This window comes from Gossypium raimondii, chromosome 9 (assembly GCF_025698545.1).
Source record: "Gossypium raimondii isolate GPD5lz chromosome 9, ASM2569854v1, whole genome shotgun sequence".
NCBI lineage: Eukaryota > Viridiplantae > Streptophyta > Magnoliopsida > Malvales > Malvaceae > Gossypium > Gossypium raimondii.
In genome coordinates, this window is record NC_068573.1 from 15,933,613 (window position 1) to 15,937,738 (window position 4,126).

Below are 4,126 nucleotides of genomic sequence, written 5' to 3' on the forward strand. Positions count from 1 at the left end.
GTCCATTAGTGGTAAGATTCTTAAGCATTGAAGGTATTGAAGATACCTGAGATGCGAGTGAAGTGAGAGCGTCCACTTCATGTATTCCGGCGACTCGTCTTCCTGATGCTGCTCGATTGGTTGGCCATTGATAATTGTTGCTGGCAATCCTCTCAATAATTTTATAAGCCTCATTATAAGACTTAGAAAGGAGAGTACCATTAGCAGAGGCGTCCACTACCATCCTCGTGTGAGCTTTGAGACCATTATAGAATGTCTCAAGTTGAATGCAATGTGGGATTCCATGATGAGGGCACTTTCATAATAACTCTTTGTACCTTTCCTATGCCTCACACAGGGACTCATCATTCATTTGTTGGAAGACAGTGATCTCATTCCTCAACTTGACATTCTTGCTCGGCGGGAAATACTTCATGAGGAAACTCTTGGCTAACTCTTACCATGTAGAAATGGAGTTCGGCGGTAATGAGTTCAACCAGGCACGAGCTTTGTCCCAAGCGAATATGGGAATAGCTTCAGTTGTAATGCATCTTCGGGTACTCCGGCTAACTTGAAAGAATCACTCAACTCCATAAATAGTCTTAAGAGAAGATAAGGATCTTCAGTAGGCATTCCACTGAATTGGCCCACAGCCTGAAGCATCTAAAACATGACTAGCTTCAGCAATAAGGATAGGATTCTGAGCAAGGTTTGTTCCGTTTCCTTGATTCATATTCTCAAATTTTATCTATTCGGTCCTTCTCTGGTTCACTTGTCTTTTTTGCTGTCGAAATGTTCGTTCTATTTTAGGGTCCACAGGGAGTAAGTCGATAATCTGGTCAATACTCATAAACACCTGAAATAATCAAAGAAAGATTAAGTAAAGATTTAAACTGGAAAAAAAATAAAACAAAATGTAAAAATAGATTCACAAATAATGCCTTTTTTTTAAAACAGTCCCGGGTAACAGCGCCAAAAACTTGGAACGACGAAAATGTGCAAGTGTACATAACCGCAACAAGTAATAAAGCGATAAGTAAATGTCACGTTATCGTACCCACAAGGACTGTAAAAAAGAATATTTATGAAATTGATGTTAAAACACTTTGGTGATGGAAAATATTTTGGTTTAAAGATGATTAAAAACTAAGGGTTAAAAACTAAGTAAAAAAATTAAAAATAAAAAGGTTCTAATGCACGATTTCAAATACGGTTTAATCAAGATGATATAATTGTGTTGTATTAATTACGTTCCTTTAACTTAAAATTATTAAACTTATGTTTATACTTCTACGAACAAATTCACGGCAACTCGGTAATTTGCTAACTACTGCTCATGCATACTTATTAAAATAATCAATCTCTTGAAAATTTTTCAATGTCAATCCAAGCGATTAATCAATCTTCACAAGCATATAAAAGATAAAGTGAGGTAACAGAGTATTTCTAACTTGAATGTAACAGCCCGATTCTGGGCCTAGTCAGAACAGTGGTTTCGGGACCACAAATCCGACGAGGGAAAATATGATTATCATTATATTTTTATGGTCTAGAATTTCAAAGAAAAATTTCGTGAAAATTTCGTTCGAAAATTTTGAAGTTTCGGCACTTAATTTAGTCAAAAGGACTAAATTGTAAAAAGTACAAAAGTTGAGTTCTACATGTTAGAAGTGTCTAATTGTTATGAAATTATACATTGGGGTCCTTATATGGTAATTAGACCATTATTTAATTGACGGCAAAAATAGACTTAAGAAATGGGTGAAATAGATTTTTTTAAAATGAGGGCATTTTAGTCATTTGGAAATAAACAAAATAAAAAGGGAAAAAGATGGCAAAAATCATCATCTTCTCCATACCTTGCTGCCAAATTTAGAAGGACTCCATAGCTAGGGTTTCTTCACTTTCTCAAGGTCATAGTAAGTGCATCCTAGCTCCGTTTTTAATGTTCTTCGCATTTTTGAAATCCTCGTACATCGGTTTAGCTTATTTTATCAATAATTCATGTTAGGGTTCATATTTGGAAAAATACACATAGGTGAAATGGGTTTATTTTGTTGTTTTATGGTAGAATATGAAGCTAGAAATTATGTTAAACAACTTTTGCTAAGCTATTTTAAATGAAAACAGGTAAATTGACATAATCGGTAAAAATAATTAATGTTCAAAAGTGTGCGTTAGAGTGAGAATTTTATGTTGCCATAAAAGGAAAAACAATTTCAGCATGTCATAAAACATAAGAATAAGAGATGAAGTTTACTTTCCGAGCTTAGGGACAAAAGTGTAAATATGCAAAAGTTAGGGGCAAAATTATAATTTTTCAAAAAGTTGGGTGGAGGACTATTTTAATAAATGTGAACATTAAATGAGTTAAATTTTCTATTATAGATCAAGAAACACGAGAAGACTACCTCAAACGGGGAAAAGAGAATATAGTGGAGTAAATTGCAAAATTACGATATTTTGCACCGAGGTAAGTAAACATGTGAATTAATGCATTGTTTTGATATTATTTAATATTTGTTGAGATTTAATTGAATATAAAATAATTAATTGACAAAGATCCTAAAAATGTGGTTAAGTTGGAAAAGGTGGTAAAGTGTTGAAAAACACGGCTTTCAGTTGAACACTCGGAATAGGCCGGAGTACATTGAATATAAAGGGGGTTGCTAACTGTTGATTCCACCGTATTTTAAATATGAAGGGGGTTGCTAAGTGCTGATTCCCCCAAGGGGTTGCTAAGTGCTGATTTCCCGAATCATTGATGGTTGCTAAGTGTTGATCCCAGCGTATCTTAAATGTGAAAGGGGTTGCTAAGTGCTGATTCCCCAATTCATTGGTGGTTGCAAAGTGCTGATTCCACCGTATTTTTGAATGTGAAAAGGGGTTGTTAAGTGCTGATTCCCCGAATCATTGGTGGTTGCTAACTGCTGAATCCACCGATAACGGATAACATTCCAAGTGTTCAATGGGAAAATTGGAAAGGTGAATATTTATATATGGTGGACAAGGTTATGTGAGGAATATTGGGTTTGATACTTAATCAACCCATGTGTAAGGTGAAAGGAAAAACCAAAACTTCAAAAGAACAAATTTAAATATAAAACTGTTTTGTATAACAACAGTTGGGCAAATTTGAAAAACTTCAGACCTTAGAAAAATAACATGCACTGATTAAGTATTGTGTCGATTAATTACAATTTCAGTATGATTTAATAATTAATTCATTAGTTATCTAACAATTAATATGGCAAGAATAACTTAGGCATGATTTTACTTAATCAAGCATCTTACCGAGGCCTATAACAGCACAAACACAATTTTAATAATTCAAGCTGGCAAAATATAATCAACCCAACACGGATTAAATTCAAGCTAGATTGATTAAAATAACCATTTCAATAGCATAAATATTCATAAACATGTTTGTCAAAACAACAACGAAATTTAAAGAGATAGGGAACAATAAGCAAATCAGGTGTTTCTCCGTGGCTTGACTGATATCTCCGTTCTTCGTTCTCCATTGTACTTGGCTATCAAGGCAGCTTATGAACACTTTAATTGTTGCTCAAGAATGGCTGATGAGGACCTGTAAACAATAAGTACTCATTTAATAATTGACATTTCTCTCATATAACTAATCAAACATTTCTTAGCAATTTCAATCACTTACACATGCATAATCTTACCCATTTCACTTGCACATGAAATTATACACTTAACATTTATCGCATATGCTCATTCTTTTTAACGTACCTGCATACACACTTCATTTCATATTCACTTTAACTCATTATTAATCCCGTTGAACACTCGGAATATACACAGATACGTAGAGATTTAGCACATAAATGCCATACATCGATATGTAGCCGGGCTACCATCGAAATGTAGCGAAGCTACCATCGATCAATAACACCGGAAATGTCCACGGGATGCTCACACAAGTCGTCAGTGTGTCGCAACACATGCTAGATCACCCAACACCCGGACTCACTGTAACATCTGAATATCGATCTCTAGTGACATGTCACTTGTATCCACTTCTATTCCTAAGTCCAACCGGGAATTTACACTTAACACTTTATTTTCAACACTTTATCACTTGAATAATTCATGAAAAATTTTCCTTCCACTTTCAATATTG

The 4,126-nt window shown here is 34.4% G+C and overlaps 1 non-coding gene across 1 annotated transcript; it reads left to right on the forward strand.

Moving 5' to 3' along the window:
• Window positions 1-278: 278 nt before the first annotated feature.
• Window positions 279-385, forward strand: LOC128032872 (small nucleolar RNA R71). The gene has a single exon (XR_008189213.1). It is a non-coding gene; the product is annotated as a small nucleolar RNA R71 (small nucleolar RNA).
• Window positions 386-4,126: the final 3,741 nt, after the last annotated feature.